We start from the raw sequence: 19,229 nt of genomic DNA on the forward strand, positions 1-19,229 counted from the left end.
AATATCCCATTATCTGATTTTTGTTTGGATCTTTTGGAATATTTCTCGAATAATAGTGCATTATTAGACTTTTGTTTGGATGCTCTTGCTTAATCTGATTTTTTTGGAATATTACTCCAATAATATGTAGTTCCTATTTTTTTTGGTTCTTTCTTGCATAATATAGTGAATATTAATGCTTTACCCGATTTATATCTTCTATATTATTGCATAATATAGTGATTAATATGCATTATCCTTTTTTTTGGATTTTTTGGAATATTAATTTGAATATGTAATTACAGAATTTTTATTGTTATTTATTGCATAAAACAGTTAGTAACTTATTAGAGTGTTGTTAATGTGGTTTTGTATTGGTGTTAATTATTATTATTATTATTATTGATATTATTATTGTTATTATTGTTGTTGTTACTATTGATATTATTATTGTCATTATTATGGCAATAATACCACATGGGCCCATTTGTAATTTCACATGTGTTACATGCGGACCCATGTGTGTCTCAAAAGGGCAATGTAATAATTTTCATGGAAATAAACAATATAATATTCAAAAACCAGCATTTATATGGATTTAATAATATATAGTGTTTGTTGGTCATCGTTCAAGTATCTATGGATATAGTGGTGCAATTTTTTGTTCATATAAAACATATTAGGAAGTAGATTATCAATTCTAGTGTTTCATGTCTTCAAATGCATCTTCAAATGATCCATCTTATGTAACGAGTGATGTGCTCAAATTAACTATTTTGTATTGGGCATTCACGTGTATTTTGCTAGTTGGTACGATTACATTGGATGTGATGTATATGTCCAAGTGAGATGCAATTTTATATGAATGGCAACAAACAATTGTAGTATTATGTTATTAGAGGATGCTTTATGTTGGATAGTATGTTTTAGTTATTTTGACCATGTTTTGTTAATTTTATAGTTATTCTAATGAAATCAAAGATTTGAAAGCAATTTTATAACAGTGCTTCCTAAAAATAGTTTTGTGAAAGTTGTGTTTTGAAAGTAGTCTAGGTAAACATATATTGTTTTATGCTTGGTAGAAGTTGCTTTATGAAAATTGCTTTTTAAAAGTACTTTTGAAAAATTATTTCTAAAAATCACTTCTTGCATGTACATCTTTGTAAAAGTACTTTTTGCAAGTTATATCGTAGAAGTGCTTTTTGTAAACTTGTTTTTAACAGTATTTATTATTTATTTATGTTATTTTTTATTATTTATTAATATATTTCAATTTTAATGTTAGCATTTTTTATAATTTATTATTATCATTATTATACTATATGAAAATGTATTTATCCCCACTCCCTATAAACAACATTCCCCTATGAATTGGGAATCTCCCCCCAAACAATGACCCAAACTGAAATATTATGAATTTTAGGGTGGATTGAACTCAAATTACTCCATATTATATATATATATATATATATATATATAAATGGATGCTCTCTGCATCCAGGAAATGGAATCTACTCGTGCGAGTAGATCCCACGTGAAAGTAATTATTACACTAATTTAATAATTTAATTATTATAGTAATTAATAATTTAATTATTACATTAATTAATAATTTATTATTACAATAATTAATAATTTAATTATTATAGTAATTTAATAATTACTAATTGATGGAGCGCGATCCGGCCGGTCTTAGCTGTCCGCTGCCTTGCTTCCGAACGGGGTAGCAAGTAACCTGAAACGGAGGAGATGGGGAAGCTCCGGGGGGAACCCGGTGTAGAGTCTCCGAAGCTCAAGTTAGAATCCTTCAAAAGCAAGGTAATACCAGATAGCGCAAGGTTTGCATACCTCTGTTGTCGAAGGGCAGGGGGCTCTTATAGTCACTTTGTGCACTCGTCCCGGGGCCCTTGTCAGGTCAAGTATGATTACCTTTGTGCTTGTCAATTTGGCCGTCGTCCTTTCTGCTGAGACAGAACCGTCACTGCCTAATCGTCATCTAACTGGAGATGGCGGTGTCAGTGGCGGTGGCAGGTGGCCGTTTAGGGTGCTACCGCCAAACGTCAGATCCCAAGTCAGTCAGGCGCGGCGCCCTTGGGCACGAACTTCCTTAGTGTCAGGCATGGTACGACTTGTTTGGTTTTGGTGCCAAGTGATGTGAAGTGCTGAGCGAGGCGGTCTTGAGCTCGGAGGTATCTATAGGGCAGGTCAGTTCGGCGAAGTGTATCCCGAGCTGTTACAAGGAGGGTCAGTTCGGCGAAGTGTATCCCGAGCTGTTACAAGGGTCAGTTCGGCGAAGTGTATCCCGAGCTGTTACAAGGGTCAGTTCGGCGAAGTGTATCCCGAGCTGTTACAAGGTGGGTCAGTTCGGCGAAGTGTAGCCCGAGCTGTTACAAGGTGGGTCAGTTCGGCGAAGTGTATCTCGAGCTGTTACAAGGTGGGTCAGTTGGGCGAAGTGTGTCCCGAGCTGTTACGAGGTGGGTCAGTTCGGCGAAGTGTATCCTGAGCTGTTACAAGGTGGGTCAGTTCGGCGAAGTGTGTCCCGAGCTGTTACAAGGTGGGTCAGTTCGGGCCCATGGTAGTGCCCTTGTTCCCGCCAAGACTTGGCCCCTTTTGCCAAGCTGTTGTTTCTGCCACGTGTCACGTAATAGAGAGGTCGGGCCAAATCTTCCTTCATCAATTGCCCCCCACTCCTTGCGCCGGGGGTCTTGCCATGGTGCGGGGAGTTTTTGCGAGGTAGCAGGTGGATTTGTCCCGTCCTTCGAACCTTCAATGCACGAGATGCTTTTGCTAGGGTTCTTTCGGTTTCCGAGAAGGCTGGAAACGTGCTTACTCAAGAACGCTGGTGGTTGTGACCGCGTGTTTTAAATTTCAAACCAATTCGCGCCGCTGGGACGTGACAGCAGGTCATTTCAAAAGCGCGCCACTGCTGTACGTGCGCGGGCGACTGTCAGGGAGACGTGTGGCGTGTCAGTTTCGGAAAAGACGCGTGTCGAAGCGATGTCGGTTTCAAAAAGACGTGCGCTGACGTTTCGCTTTTTTCGGAAAGACGTGCGCCAATCACGTCTCAACCTTAAGGGTTGTGCGGTCGGTAAGAACGTGGGCCGTCGGATCGTCTTCAGTCTGCACGGTCGATTCTTGGTTACTGTAGCTATAAATAGTGGGGGACCCCGGTTGGTTTGTCACTTCTGCGGTTTGTCTACTGAGTTCGCGTCCAACCTTTCAACTCGCGTCCAAGTCTTTTCCAGCTCGCGTCAAGGCTGGTTATACAGTCTTCACGGTTCTTTGGCTTGTTCTTCAAACTTTCCGGTGAGTACTTTCTTGAATCTATCTTTTCCCCAATGTCTAGCTTTGATAGCTCAGACGATTCTTCGAGTAGGGCCGACGTAGGTTCCACCAACCGAGCCGTGTCCCCAGACTGCCTCAGTGATCCTGAGGTGGAGCTTGAGGACTATGAACCAGTGGGCCGAGTCGCTTCGGGCAGTTTGGCGTCTACCTCCCGCCGAGGTCGGATGCTAGACAGGTTTGGTCCTTCGACCATGACGCCTGAGGGGCTTCAATCCATACTTTTGTCCTACAATCTTACTGGAGGGTACACATATTTCATTCCTTCGGGTAGCTTTCCTTGGGAACACGGTCCCGACGAGATCGTGATTTTTCGAGAGCAGCTCGCTGCAGGGTTGCGACTTCCTTTCCATCCCCTTCTCGTCGAAGTCATAAACCACTTCGGTGTCACCATTGGCCAGCTTCATCCGAACTATATTCGGAACCTGGTGGGGACAGTTTCCCTTTTTTGCGAGTAGAACTTCCCCTTGGACTTAGAGATATTCTCCTCTATCTTGATGCTCAAGAGATAGGCGGGTCCTCTTCCTGGGGGGAGACGGGCGTATTACCTTACTCCTCGCCAGGGTTTTAAGCTTTTGCACGATCTTCCTAACAAGGTCCCGGCGTGGAAGCGGGACTACTTCGGCGTGCAAAGTGCACAAGGATGGCCTTTTCAAACCGGGTGGGGTGAGGCCGCTCCGATTTAGGCGTGACTCTCGATAAAGAGACGGTTAAGGGCCTCCGGCAATGGGCGCGGCAAGGCTTAAAGTGCCACCACTACTTAACGGAGGCCAAGCTTATTGCAGCCGGCCTGAGTTCGGGTAGGTTTCTAGCTATGCGGTTCTTGCTTGCTCTGTTCTTTTCGTTTTTCCTGATGTCGAACTCGTTTCTGCAAGTGTGATGGATGCGGAGAGAACTCGTGGGGGGCGTTTGTTCCAAGGTATGAAGAGGAGGAAGCGGGTCGCCAAGTGAACTCGTACCGAGCTGCCCCTGGATGAGGAGCCCCAAGCCCCAGACCATACGCCGGAGGATCTGCCCAGGGAGCCCGAAGTGACTCCACCGGTGCACGAAACTGCCGGGGCGCCTTATGCTGAGACCACTCATACGGGCGCTCCTGCGTACTCAAGTGCTCCTGCTCACTCCGGGTCTGCTCATACGCGGGCTGGGCCCTCAGGCTCGGGAGCTCAAGGGGAGTTTAGGAGCGTGTTGACGCCGAACTACGCTCTTCAGAAAAGTAGGGACACTACTTTCCCTGAGGAGGCCGTGGCGTGGACCGATCTTCCCTTGAATCAGGTCGCTTGCCGCGCCGTAACACATGACATGGTGGTAAGTTAGATTCTGTCTTCCTTTTTTATTCTGTTGCTTCTGCTGTCATTTGCTCACTTGTTTCTTTTGGTAGGTGAATTCTTCAATTCATGCCTTGGCGGCCCAAGTGGAGAGGAGCTCGCGACAGGCGCGAGCTGCTGAGGCTGCCGCTCATGCTGCTGAAGAAGCCTTCCGTGCTGCAGAGGCAAATACCCGGGCTGCTGAGGCGACTGCTTATGCTGCTGAAGAGGCTGCTCGCGTCGCAATGGCCAAGCAGGCGAGGTCTCAGCGTGACGCCGAGGCCATGGGGGTAGTTGTCAAGCATATGGCGGACTTGAAGTTGGATTTGCAACATCAAGTCGAATATCTTCAAGAGGACATCAGGGAAAGAACACAGATTTTTTTCCAAGGCATTGAAGACGCCAAGAAGAAGGTAGTTGAAGATTACATTGCCTCTCCGCGTTTTGACGATCTGATGGTGGACTCTTATAGGAGGGGGTTCATGTTGAGCCGGTGGATGATCCAGAATACGTACCCCGACCTCGATGTAAGTGCCATAACCACTTCGCGTATAACTCAGGAGATGGCCAATGCTGCCGATGGCGAGCCGGATTCTGAAGGAGAGGCAGGGCCTTCGAGTGTTGTTGAAGTGCCTTCCGATGGCGAAGAAGTGGCTCCGGGCATGTAATTTTTTTTTTGCCAATGTACTGTTTCTTGCAATGGAGTATGTCTTTTTCCCCTTGCTCATCTTCCCCGAACTGTTTCTTTGCCGGGTTATTGAATTTCCGCGGTCTTTTATGACGCGAACTGATTTTTTGCCGAGCTGATAATGTGCTCTTCTTTGTTTGTCTACGCCGAAGTTTCTCTTGGCTTGCCTTGTGGCACATAGGGCCTGATTTCGTCCACTTCGCTTGGTGGTTTATAGGTAGTATCGCCTTAAGTTCACGATGTTCCTCGTTCGAGGTACTCGTTTGCCTTCCAAAGTTTCGAGTTCGTATGTGCCCCCGAGCGCTCTTTTTACTTTATAGGGCTCTTCCCAATTAGGTCCAAGCTTGCCCATGCCGGGTTCGGGCATCATAATGTTACGAAGGACCAGGTCGCCGACTCGGAAGCTTCGTTGCTTAACTCTACTATTGTAGTAGCGAGCTACCTGCTGCTGGTATGTCGCTGTTCGGATGTGCGCGAGGTCCCTTACCTTGTCCAGTAGGTCGAGGTTGGTACATAGCTCGCCTCCGTTCGTCCGATCGTCGTATGTATCTAATCGCAATGTTGGTATTTTGATTTCCGCCGGGATCATTGCTTTAGTGCCGTAGGCGAGGTTAAAGGGGGTTTCTCCCGTGGCTGCTTTTTCGGTAGTTCGGTGAGCCCATAAGACACTTGGTAGCTCTTCGGTCCACAATCCCTTAGCTCGATCCAGACGTGCTTTCAGTCCGCGCAAGATGGCTCTGTTCATTACTTCCGTCTGACCGTTTGCATGCGGATGCGCGACTGACGTAAAATTTTGCCGAATCCCCATGTTCTGGCACCATTCTTGGAACTTGATATCCTCGAACTGTTTGCCATTGTCGGAGATTAGTACCCGAGGTAACCCGAACCGACATACTATGTTCTTCCAAAAGAAGTTCTGTATGTTTCGAGCCGTAACAGTTGCCAGAGGTTCGGCTTCTATCCACTTCGTAAAGTAATCTACTGCAACAAGTGTTCGCCGCACAGGCCTTCATGAGTGTCGCAGAGTACGAACTCGGCTTCGGCAGGTTACAGGCAACGCAAATAGGGGAGCGTGTACGACCGTCAGTATAACCGTTCGTCTATTAAGACGTATTTGGCCGCCTGGCGCTACACCCTCTTGGACGCATTGCGTTCTGCAAGGAGGGTTCCATCTATCAAGAAGCTCGCGAGTGGATCGATCCAGCTCGGCTCTGCTTCTAAGACAGGAGCGACCTCCTCTGTCCCCCCGAGAATACTAGGTCGAGGTAAATCCTCTATGTACACAGTTCTCATATTGTTGTGACTCGTACTGGCTAACCGGGACAGGGCGTCGGCCTTAGTGTTTTCTGACCTCGGGATTTGCCTTATGATGTGTGACCGGAAGTTGAGCAGGGCTTCTTTTACTTTGGCCAAATATGCGATCATGGAGAGATCGCGTGCTTCGTACTCGCCAGTAACTTGGTTCACCACGAGCTGAAAATCGCAACAGATGACCAAGTGTTTTGCCTTTACCTTTCGCGCTAGGTCCAGCCCAGCGATCAGTGCTTCGTACTCTGCCTCGTTGTTGGATGCTGCGAACTCAAAGCGTAGTGCGTATTCTAATTTTGTGTCACCCGGGCCGCACAGGACTATTCCAGCTCCGCTGCCTTGCCGGTTCGAGGAACCGTCCACGTGAAGGATCTAGGGCTCCTCATCCCAGTTCACGCTTCGCCTGACCAGGAGAGAGGCCACACTGGCTGCTACTTCATGGGGTTCGGACTCTATGGGCTCAGGAGCTCCGGGTTCGCCCGAACTGGGGACCTCGGGCTCGACCTGTAGGGCTTCGTGGCTGAAAGTGCACTCGGCGATAAAATCTGCCAAAGCTTGGGCCTTGATAGCGGTCCTTGGTTTGTACTGGAGGTCGTACTCGCTGAGTTCGATGGCCCATTTCGTCAGTCAACCGGAGACCTCGGGTTTGAGTAAAACTTGTCTAAGAGGTTTGTCAGTTAGGACGATGACGGTGTGAGCCTGGAAGTATGGGCGGAGTTTCCAAGCTACTATTACTAGGGCGTATGCTAGTTTTTGTATCTCCGGGTACCTTGCCTCTGCTCCTTGCAAAATTTTACTAACATAATAGATGGGTCGCTGGACCCGGTCTGTTTCTTTTATCAGTACCGAACTGACCGCCTCATCGTTCGCCGAGAGGTACAGTTCTAAGACTTTGCCCACCTCGGGCCGGGCTAAGGTCGGCACACTAGCGAGGTAACCTTTTAGTTCATCGAACGCGAACTGGCAGTCCAGGGTCCAGTCGAACCCTTTGCCTTTGATTGCATTGAAGAAGGGTAGGCAGCGGTCTGCTGACTTAGACAAGAAGCGGCTTAAAGCGGCTATGCGGCCATTTAGCCTTTGAACCTCTTTTACTTTCCGAGGTGGTTTCATATCTAGAATGGCTTTTATTTTGTCCGGGTTGGCCTCAATACCGCGCCGATTGACAATGTAGCCTAAGAACTTGCTCGAGGTGATACCGAAGACACACTTGTTGGGGTTCAACTTCAGGCTAAACTGATGCAGGATTTGGAAAACAGAATCTAAGTCTTGTATTAATTCTTGTGAAAACTGAGTCTTGACGACCATGTCGTCTACATAGCACTCTATCTTCGTACCAATCAGGGGCCGAAATAGCCTATTTACAAGTCTTTGGAAAGTCGCCCTGGCGTTTTTTAGTCCGAAGGGCATGACTTTGTAGCAATACAGGCCGAACTCGGTTATGAAGCTGGTTTTTTCCTCATCGGATGGGTCCATCCTAACTTGGTTGTAGCCCGAGTAGGCGTCCAGGAAGCTTAGCAACTCGTTTCCCGAGGTCGCGTCCACTAGGCGGTCAATTCTGGGGAGGGGGAAGCAATCTTTTGGGCAAGCTCGGTTCAGGTCGGTATAGTTGACGCACATGCGCCACTTGCCGCTTGTCTTTTTTACCAACACCGGGTTGGCCACCCAGCTCGGGTAATGGACTTCCCTTATGAAGTTTGCTGCGAGGAGCTTCTCGACCTCCTCGTCGACCGCTCTCCAGCGTTCTGGGGCTAAGTTGCGTTTCTTCTGTCTAACGGGTCTGACTACAGGGTCAGTATTAAGTTTGTGAGTTATCAGTCCGGGGCTAATGCCGGGCATGTCGGCCACGGACTAGGCAAAAATATCTAAATTTTGAAGTAAAAAACTCACCAGTTCGGCTCGTAGGGGGTCTTCGATGGAAGCTCCGATGCTTAGTGTGCGAGCTGGGTCTGTAGCTGAAGTCGGGATTGCGACAGTTTCCTCCGTGGGTGAAGCTCGTTCCTCACCTTGCTCCGCAGGCCGCTCCAGTTCGAGGTCGTCGGCCGCCTTGGTTTTTCCCTTCAGGGCAGCAACGTAGCACTTGCGGGACTCGAGCTAGTCGCCCCGCGCTACCCCTATACCGAAGTCCGTAGGGAACTTCATGGCCAAATAGTAGGTGGAGACCGCCGCCCGTAGGATATGCGTGATCGGCCGCCCTATTATGGCATTGTATGGGGAGGGGGTTGCGACTACCAGGAAATCATGGTTGAGTCTGACCGCACAAGGCCATGTGCCGACTTCCACAGGGACAGTTACTTTTCCGAGGGGCCTGACTTCCTCTCCGCTGAAACCCACCAGGGGAGTGTTCGCGGGCTTCAGCTCGCTCCTCTGTAACTGTAGCTGGTCAAATGCTGATTTGAAGAGGATGTCCGCTGAGCTGCCCGAATCTACGAGTACACGCCTGACCTCGAAGTCGCTGATCCTTAGTTTAATGACAACCGCGTCATCATGGGGGTAGTGACCTCTTTGGGGGGTTCCGTTCTTCGAGGGCCGCTTCACGAACTGAAGTCCGGGCTGCTGCCGAGGTACACCCCGCTACCACCAAACCTCTCACTATTACATGGATGGTTCCCGGAACTGGCCTCTCTTCAGGAGGCTGCTTCTGGAACGGTTTGGCAGGTCTGTTGCTAGATTCGGGGGCATCCTTTTCGTGCTCCCCTTGCCGACCTGCTTTATTGTTATTGTTGTGCTGTACAAAGTTTCTCAAGTATCCGCGACGGATGAGCCCCTCTATCTCGTCCCAGAGGTTATTACACTGTTCGGTGCTATGACCATGGTCTCTATGGAAACTACAATACAAATTCTTATTTCTCTCGTTCGGATTTCCCTTTAGGCGAGGTGGCCACTTAACGTACGGAGCGTCTTTGATCGTCATTAAGATCTCTGTCCGCCTCGTGTTTAACGGCGTGTAGTCCGTCCGAACTGCTAGGGGGGCCCGGAATGACTGGTTCGGATTCGGCTCCCGGGTCGGGTTTTTTCTATTCACCGGGTTGGGGAGCTCACCTTCTCTCTTTCTTTTCTCGTTCCCGCCTTCGGTTCGTTGGTTGATTTCTTCCTCTGTCCTCATGAACTTATCCGCGAGATTGAGGAATTCGGCCACGGTTGCGGGCTGGTTGGCCACCATGTGCCATTTGAATTCTTTGTGCGTCACCCCTCTTTTGGCCGCCGCGAGTTGCACTGCGGGGTCCAACCGCGGTATCTGCAAGCATGCTTCGTTGAACCGCTTGATGTAGCCCCGAATAGATTCTCCTTCTCTTTGGACTACTTCGAAGATGCTTTCCTCCGTTCTGGGGCACCGTTGGCTTGTGATGAAGTGTGTGGTGAAGACTTGCACGAACTGGGCCCATCACTTTATCGACCCGGGGGCCAGGTTCCTGTACCAAGTGCGGGCTACCCCCCTGAGGGTGGTGGTAAAGGCCACGCACATGCACGATTCGCTGGCCCTGGTGAGGTGCATTTGCGACTGAAAGGCGTCAACGTGGTCGTTGGGGTCGAAGGACCCGTCGTACTTGTCCAGAGGTGGGAGCTTGAAGTCTCTAGGTAAGGGGACCGCCAGGAGTTCCGATGTGAGGGGGGAAGGAACTGAGAGAACCGGGGCAGCCCCTACCTCGTCCGAGCTCGTGTCTTTGCCTTTGAATTCCGACAAGGCGCGGGTGGCCGTTCGGCGACTTCGCCGACGCCTTCCCCGTTGAGCGGGCCTTGTGTTGGCGCTGCTGGCCTCCGTGTTACCGAGCTCGATGGGCCCAGAATGCTGGTAGTCCGCCGCCAGGGCGCTGAATCAGTTTTCGGTGAGCGGGAGCTCGGGCTCGGAGAGCCGGGGTGCCGACCTCGCGGGCGAGGTTCCCGACCCGCCCTCGGGTTGAGAGGCGGGGATGACATTTTCCTCTCTTCGGCCTGGGGACGAGGATTGGCTGTTGGGGTGGTTCTGGGGTCGGGAGGCCTTCGCCTGGTGGGGGTGTCCATCCTGCGGGGAGGCCTTGACCGGCCTCGGAGCGGGGTGGCGAGGCGAAAGTAGTGGTTGGTTCAGTGGCAGTTGGGGTAACTGCTGTTGATAGTGATACTGGGAGATGTTGTGCAACACTTGGTGTTGGTGAAGCTGGTGCTGTTGGAACTGTTGCATTTGGGCTTGCATTGCCCGCATGCACTGCATCAGGTCCTCCAACCGGTTTTGGCTAGCTGCCGGGGGGACGACAGCCGGTTCAGTGAAGGTTGTCTCAATGGGGAGAGGAAAGGGAATGCTTGTGGTAGGAGGGTTTACGGGTGCCACTGCTTGTGGCGCGTTCAGGCTGGGGATCCCATCTGTCGAAAGGGGGATGGTGAACTGTCCAACGCACACTACGGGGACTTGAAGTTGCTCCCCGGTGGCGTTTGTCTCCGTGCCACGTCCGGTGTTGCTGGAGGAGGCCATGAGTGTTGAGTTTTTTTTGAAGAAAAGGGGTTATCGAAGTTTGGAGGGAGGCTTTTTGAAGCGTATTCCCACAGACGACGCCAATTGATGGAGCGCGATCCGGCCGGTCTTAGCTGTCCGCTGCCTTGCTTCCGAACGGGGTAGCAAGGAACCTGAAACGGAGGAGATGGGGAAGCTCCGAGGGGAACCCGGTGTAGAGGCTCCGAAGCTCAAGTTAGAATCCTTCAAAATCAAGGTAATACCAGATAGCGCAAAGTTTGCATACCTCTGTTGTCGGGGGGCAGGGGGCTCTTATAGTCACTTCGTGCACTCGTCCCGGGGCCCTTGTTAGGTGAAGTATGATTACCCTTGTGCTTGTCAATTTGGCCGTCGTCCTTTCTGCTGAGACAGAACCGTCACTGCCTAACCGTCATCTAACTGGAGATGGCGGTGTCAGTGGCGGTGGCAGGTGGCCGTTTAGGGTGCTACCGCCAAACGTCAGATCCCAAGTCAGTCAGGCGCAGCGCCCTTGGGCACGAACTTCCTTAGTGTCAGGCGTGGTACGACTTGTTTGGTTTTGGTGCCAAGTGATGCGAAGTGCTGAGCGAGGCGGTCTTGAGCTCAGAGGTATCTATAGGGCAGGTCAGTTCGGTGAAGTGTATCCCAAGCTGTTACAAGGTGGGTCAGTTCGGCGAAGTGTATCCCGAGCTGTTACAAGGGTCAGTTCGGCAAAGTGTATCCCGAGTTGTTATAAGGTGGGTCAGTTCGGCGAAGTGTATCCCGAGCTTTTACAAGGTGGGTCAGTTGGGCGAAGTGTGTCCCGAGCTGTTACGAGGTGGGTCAGTTCGGAGAAGTGTATCCCGAGCTGTTACAAGGTGGGTCAGTTCGGCGAAGTGTGTCCCGAGCTGTTACAAGGTGGGTCAGTTCGGGCCCCGGTAGTGCCCTTGTTCCCGCCGAGGCTTGGCCCCTTTTGCCGAGCTGTTGTTTCTGCCACGTGTCACGTAATAGAGAGGTCGGGCCAAATCTTCCTTCATCACTAATTATTACAATAATTTAATAAGTATATACTTAGTGATTATAATTAATGATTACTGTTATTATAAATATTGTTAATAACTAGATATTTACTTTAAATTAAAATTATAAATATTGTTATTAAAAAGTACTATTAATAAATTTAGTAACCCGATTTTAATAATTATTGATTATTAAAGTGATTTAATAAATATAAAATTAGTGATTATAATTAATAATTATTGTTATTATAAATATTGTTAATAAATAGATATTGAGTTTAATTTTACTTTAAATTAGAATTATAAATACTGTTAATAAACTTAGTAATTATTGTTATATTAAAAATGTTATTAAAAGTATTGTTATTGATTATTTAATAAAATATTATAATTACTAACTATTACTGATAAATATTGTTAATTTAATTTAATTTTGGTAATTATTAATTTAATGAGCATTGTTAATAAATCCTATTCATAAATTTAATAATTATTGTTATATTAAAAATAACTAAATAATATTATTAAAACTATCATTAATGATTATTTAATTAAATAGTATAATTACTTACTATTATTGATAAATGTCTGACAACCGACAGTTCGACTGTCTGGTTCAAACAGATGGTACGTTTTGACAACAAAAATTACAAACAAAAAATTATGAAACCGTTCTAACCACCGGTTTTCGGGTCAACAGTTCGATCATTTGATTTGAATGGAGAGTTCGTTTTGACAACAAAAATTATAAGCAAAAAATTGAGTTTGTGAGGTTTATTAAGTAGTATCATACGTGTTATGTTATTCAGGCGTGTGACTCATACGACCCGAAAATGGAACTGTTCTGACCACCGGTTTTTGGGTCGACGGTTCGGTTCGAATAGACGGCCCATTCTGACAACAAAAAATTACAAGCAAAAAATTATGGAACTGTTCTGACCACCGGTTTTTGGGTCGACGGTTCGGTTCGAATAGACGGCCCATTCTGACAACAAAAAATTACAAGCAAAAAATTATGGAACTGTTCTAGTCACCAATTTTTGGGTCAACGGTTCGATTGTCCGATCGAACAAACGATCCATTCTAACAACAAAATTATAGGCAAAAAATTGAGTGTGTAAGGTCCATTGAGCAGTATCATACATGTTATGTCATTCGAGTGTGTGACTCATATGACCCGAAAATGAAACCATTATGGCCACCAGCTTTTGGGTTGATGGTTCAACCGTCCGATTTGAACAGGCAACCCATTCTAACAACAAAAATTAAAAACAATAAAAAAATGACCAAAACCATTGAACAGTTCAACGAGTTGATAGTTTGACCACTTGGGTCAATGGGTCGTTGACCGATTCAATGGTTTTTGGCCAGAGACCGGTATTGGGGTAAAATGGAACTGGTTGCTTGGACGGTTCCCAATTAAAAAAATAAAAAAACAGACAACCCGTTCTAACAACAAAAATTACAGGCAAAAAATTGAGTGTATTAGGTCCATTAAGCAGTACTATACGTGTTATGTCATTCGAGCGTGTGACTCATATGACCTAAAAACAGAACCATTCTGGCCACCGGTTTTTGGGTTGACGGTTTGACTGTTTGGTTCAAATGAATGGCCCGTTCTAACAACAAAAATAGAAAAAAAAATAAAAAAACCATTGAACGGGTCAACGATTTGACCTCTTGTGTCAATGGGCCATTGACCGATTTAACGATTTTTTTCAAAGGACTGAGATTAGGACAAAACGAAACTGGTTGCTTGAATGGTTCCCAATTAAAAAAATAAAAATGGCCAAAAACTATTGAACGGGTCAACGGATCAATGGTTGGACCTCTCAAGTCAATGAATTGTTGACCGATTCAATGGTTTTTGGCCAAGGACCGGGTCAACGGGTCGATGGTTCCATTCCAACCCCTATGAAACAGGGCCCCTCCGCTAGTTATACTTGTTGTTGTTGTTATTATTATTATCATTATTATTATTATTAGGCATTTTTGCAATTCAGAATTCATTTATTGATTCCCCAAATGTATTTATCCCCACCCCCTATAAACATCATCCCCTCTAGACACTGACCCGAATGGTACGATTGCATTATGAAATATGGAGTGGATTGAATTCAAATAACCCCTTATTATTGTTATTTTTGTTATTACTATTGGTATTAGTATTGTTATTATTATGATAATAATGCCATGTGGTCCTACGTGTAATTCCGCGTGTGTTATATATAGACTCGTGTGTAATAATTTCCTTGAAAACAAACAATATAATATTAAAAAACAACATTTATATGCATTTGTGAAGTAAGGATTAAAAATAAGTGTAAATGATTTAAGAAAGGGATAACCAAACAACAGTAAATATTTATTTAAGGGTAAATTATAAAGACCCTCGTATTATGGGGTCTGTGACAAAGACCTATTATGTTTTGCGACAAAGTCCCTTTATGTACTTTGACGTACTTTGAGTGTGAGACAAAGATCCCTTATGATGAAATCCATTATTGCAATATTTTTTGGGAAATTGTTTAAAATTCATCATGAGTTTTTAACATTTTTTTTTAAATTCATCACAACTTTTCAAAATGTTTAAAATTTACAATGTCAGAAGTTTTTATTTTCCAAAACTCATCTTTTGTTAATGCTTCTTAAGAGAGGTGTCCATGTCAGCATAAATAACAATTTTCATGACCAAATTACCCTTGAATGGTGAGTTAGAGGAAAAATGGTTTGTTTTAGTTTTTAATTTTCTTGCCTTTTTTTTTTGCTTTTTTAGTGTTTTCTTATAATTTCCATTGTTCTTTATACTTTGACTGTGAGACAGTTGAAATCCACCATTGCAATATTTTTGGGAAATTGCCTAAAACTCATCATGAGTTTTTAACATTTCTCTTAAACTCACCACAACTTTTCAAAATGTCTAAAATTCACAATGTCAGTAAGTTTTTATTTTCTAAAACTCACCTTCCGTTAATGCTTCTTAATAGAGGTGTCCATGTCAGCATAAATAACAATTTTCATGACCAAATTACCCTTGAATGGTGAGTTAGAGGAAAAATGGTTTGTTTTAGTTTTTAATTTTCTTGCTTTTTTTGCTTTTTTAGTGTTTTCTTATAATTTCCAATGTTCTTTATAATTTCTACTTTTTACATTTTTCTATTTTTATAATCTATAAATTTTCCTGTATATTTTGTTATTTATTTGCAATTTTTGTGTTTTTCTATAATTTTTTGTCTTTTCTACAATTTTTTATTTTTTTACTTTGTTTTTCATTTTCTATACTTTCTATATTTGAAAATATTTTTTTATTTTGTTTGCAATTTTTATAATTTTTTTTATATTTTTTGTAATTTCTATGTTTTTATGTATTTTATATTTGAAAATATTTTTTTAACTTTTTCATTTTTTCATGTCTAAATATTAAAATGGTAATATATTAACACCGTTAATTTATTTTGTATATATTTTATTTTTTCTATGAAAGTTAAAAATGGTAATATATTAACTCCCATTATTATGTTTAACATCAAGTTAGTGACATGATGAATTTTATACATTTTAAAAAGTTGTGGTGAGTTTAAGAGAAATGATAAAAATTCATGATGAATTTTAGACAATTTTCGAATATTTCTTAATTTCCATACTATTATTTGGAGAAAAACACTATTCATCTTCCCACGAACAACAACGACGGACTTCCGAAATCCTCCCTCTCTCTCTTTCCCGATCTCTCTTCTTCCCCTTCCCCTTCCCCTTTTTCTCCTCCACTTTCTTCTTCCCGATTTCCTCTCTTTTCCATTCCTTGCAGATGGAGAGAGAGAAACTGTTTTGCATTCCTCTCCAACATCCTATGTTTCTGCTCTGGGTGAATTTCGTCTGAAACCTCTTCTTTGATAGAGACAATGGTTGCAGAGACTCCCCAGGTGCATTGGACTAGTACGCATTGAGGTCCTCGCTTGACGACTCAGTTGCTCCGCCACCAATTCCACCACCGCCTCCGAAGGCCATCATCATAGGAAGAATTGATTTCGGTGACGGACTGGTAGGTAACCCCAGTTGGAATTTTTTGTGTTGCTTAAGAGGTGGAAGAGGTAGTTGGGGTTGGGGAGGTGGGATCCTACTTCTGCTGCCGGGTGCCGTCGTGGTTGTTATGGTAGTAATAACAATTCGCCCCCGATTGGGGCTCCCCCTCCATCTCTTTTCGGTGGAAGTTCCTGCGACAGTCGCATGCGGTGCATTTTAGGGCCTCTGGGTCCCTTCCTCACCGCTTGGCATGAATTTGCCGCAGCCATCGACAACATGTCCGCCAATGCTTGCCGCATGGTTCTTGAGACATTCTCGATATCGAAAAGCAGTAGCAGTACTCTTGGTAGTTGTTGATATAGTGGCCGTTGTTGGAGGAGGAGGAGGAAGAGGAGGGGGCGGTGGTGTTGTCCTTGCTGAGTTGGATCCACCTGCAACTGGTGCACTTGTTGCACCACTAACTGCAATTGTGACCGGAACTGGATCTGAATCTGGGTCTGGATTTCTTCCATGCCCTTGTGGTTGATGGGGACGGTGGTGATGATGTTGTTGAAGATGATTTAGGGTTTGAGTTTGAGACGGGGTTGAGGATCGCTGTCCCGTTCCCAGTCTCATCTCTTCTTCTTTCTCCTCCTACCAGTCCTAGTCCTGTTGAAATAACTGGATGAGAGGAGACCTTTGAGGATGATTCTCGAATGCGAGGATTATAACCCAAAGAACTTGGCATTCCTCTCTCTTTGTCCTGCCCTCTCAAATCCATTAACTCTACAGTAAACCAAATTTCTCGCTCCCTTTAATTTTCTTTTAAAAGTTCTTTGCTTTCTTTTGCTCTCTCTACCATCGTCTTCATGCATCTGGCTCAACCCATTGATCCTTTATCTTCCGCACGCAAGCTCATCTAATCTCACACAGAAACTAATCAAACGCAGATAATCAACCAAATTAACTAGTTATATTTCTTCTCTTCCTAAACTTTTGGGTTAATTTTGGCCTTGTGGATGCTAAATCCATCAACCCATTTCGCTAACTAAACCCCTTTCCCGAGACGTAAGCAACTAATCGAGCAGTTGGTAGCTAGAGATGGAGAGAGATGCCTTCAGAGAGATTAAAATAAAAAACAAAATAAAAAATGAAACACCTTAACTCAAACAGGTTGTCTGAAGCTGCAAGGAACGGAAACAGACGAAATCGGGAAGAAGAAAGGGGAGGAGAGAAAGGAGAAGGGTAAGAAGAGAGATGGGAGAGAGAGAAGATTTCAGAAGTCCGCTGCTGTTACAACAGCTATCACCGTTGCTGTTCGTGTACAGTAGGTCGGGAAAGATGAATAGTGTTTTTCTTAGAATAGTTATTCCAGAACTAAAAAATATTATGATAATACTAATAACGGAAGGGGTCTTTTACGGTAATAGTACGTGAGGGTCTTTCTCTGCAAATACAAAGTATAAGGGGTATTTGTAATTTATCTTTTATTTAAATAAAAAATATACATTGAGTCTGTCTGTACTTCTCGGATAAACATAATCTAAAGTGGGAATCACATCATCTACCTTATTTCCACACTCTTAAACAAATGCGAATTTGAATATTCTTCCAATAAATCACTACAGCCATACATACATTGGGAATATTGCCCTTGTCAGTCATTGTATTCTATTGGAAGGTTTTTTGGAAGCGTTTACGTGTGAGTAGATTCAAAACAAAACATTGGTACATTCTGAATCCAAAGTATACCTGAATTCCGTTCCATCTATTTGCATTCTTATTTGTCTCCCAAACAAATAAAATCAAATCAAATCTGAATCCAAAGCAAATCAGAATTCACAATAAACCTATTTGCACTCACATGCGCTAATGCAAATGAAATTTTGAAATTTTCACTGCAACCAAACTCAGCCTAACAGAAGCCACGGTGTTATTTTTCAAACAATTAATTAAATGAATGAAAATGAAGCCGATGACAGTCTTCTTTTACATTTTTCTTAAACTCATCATAATTCTTCAAATTCAAAACCTCAAGTAAGTTTTATTATCCAAAACTCACCACTGGCTAAGATTTTCATTAGATTACTGTTGGGCCAGCTCTAGGCGGGGCTTGAAGTATTAGGTCCAAGCCCAACTCTAAAATTTGTCAGCTTAATATAGGTCCCAGCTCAGATCAAGCATAATTTTATCATAAAAATATTTAAAAGCTTATTGGCCATTCAAGGTAGTTTGATCATGGAAAATACTTAAATGATGACAAAGCGTTATTAATGGCCATTAACATTGATTTCAAGGTAGTTTGATCATGGAAAATACTTAAATGATGACAAAGCGTTATTAATGGCCATTAACATTGATTTAAGGAAATCTTATGGGGAGATTAGTTTTTGGGCCATAAAACTCATCAACAGGTCTCCAAGGTTTTGAGAAGTGATGCTAACAGTGATCCCGGTATACTTATGCACCCAACTGCTCATTAACGGTCTTCTCAACAACTTTTGTTTTCTTGGCCCATTTGTTGCTTCCAATCCATAGCTCTTTCTCTTTAATATCTATAAAACAAAACTATTTATAATTCATGAACAGTTTTAACAAGAGGATAGAAAAGGTCCAATAGAAATTCTAGAAAAAAAGGAAAATTCATTCTTTATAAATAAGTTTTAACCACCCAAACAATCTTGATTATTTGGACAAACTCCTCGGTTAATCCAACAATCCAACTCTTTTCACCTAACTCTATGATGAGAGCTCCTGATAACTACACTTTTACTTTCCTATTCCGCTCTTGTACACAGGTCCCGTCGCCTGACGCTGCCCTGGCCGTTCATGCTGCTATTATAAAGCACGGTTCCAATTCGAACCCCGCATGTTTAGAGCAGGCTGATCAACATTCATGTATGCTGAATTGGGTTTCTTGGGTTTAGCTCGGAAGCTATTTTCAGAAATTAGGGACCGGGTTTCTCAGACGACAATGGTGAGTCCCCGTACTAGGTGCGGCGAAGTCGATTTTGCACAGAAACTCTTCGATGAAATGCCCTACCGGTTGATCCCATTGCTTGGAATGTGATGATAGCGGGTGATGCTCGAATCTCAATGCGGACGGTCAAGCTTCAAATGAACGGGACGCTAGGGACTGCACTCATAGACATGTAGTCCCAAGTGTG

General features: G+C 44.4%; 1 pseudogene; it reads right to left on the reverse strand.

The window, feature by feature from the left end:
* Positions 1 to 15,544: 15,544 nt before the first annotated feature.
* LOC148863049 (uncharacterized) lies at positions 15,545 to 17,547 on the reverse strand (annotated as a pseudogene).
* Positions 17,548 to 19,229: the final 1,682 nt, after the last annotated feature.

The sequence above is a fragment of the Nelumbo lutea genome, chromosome 3 (genome assembly GCF_056320005.1).
Source record: "Nelumbo lutea isolate HS-2025 chromosome 3, American lotus-T2T, whole genome shotgun sequence".
Lineage (NCBI taxonomy): Eukaryota > Viridiplantae > Streptophyta > Magnoliopsida > Proteales > Nelumbonaceae > Nelumbo > Nelumbo lutea.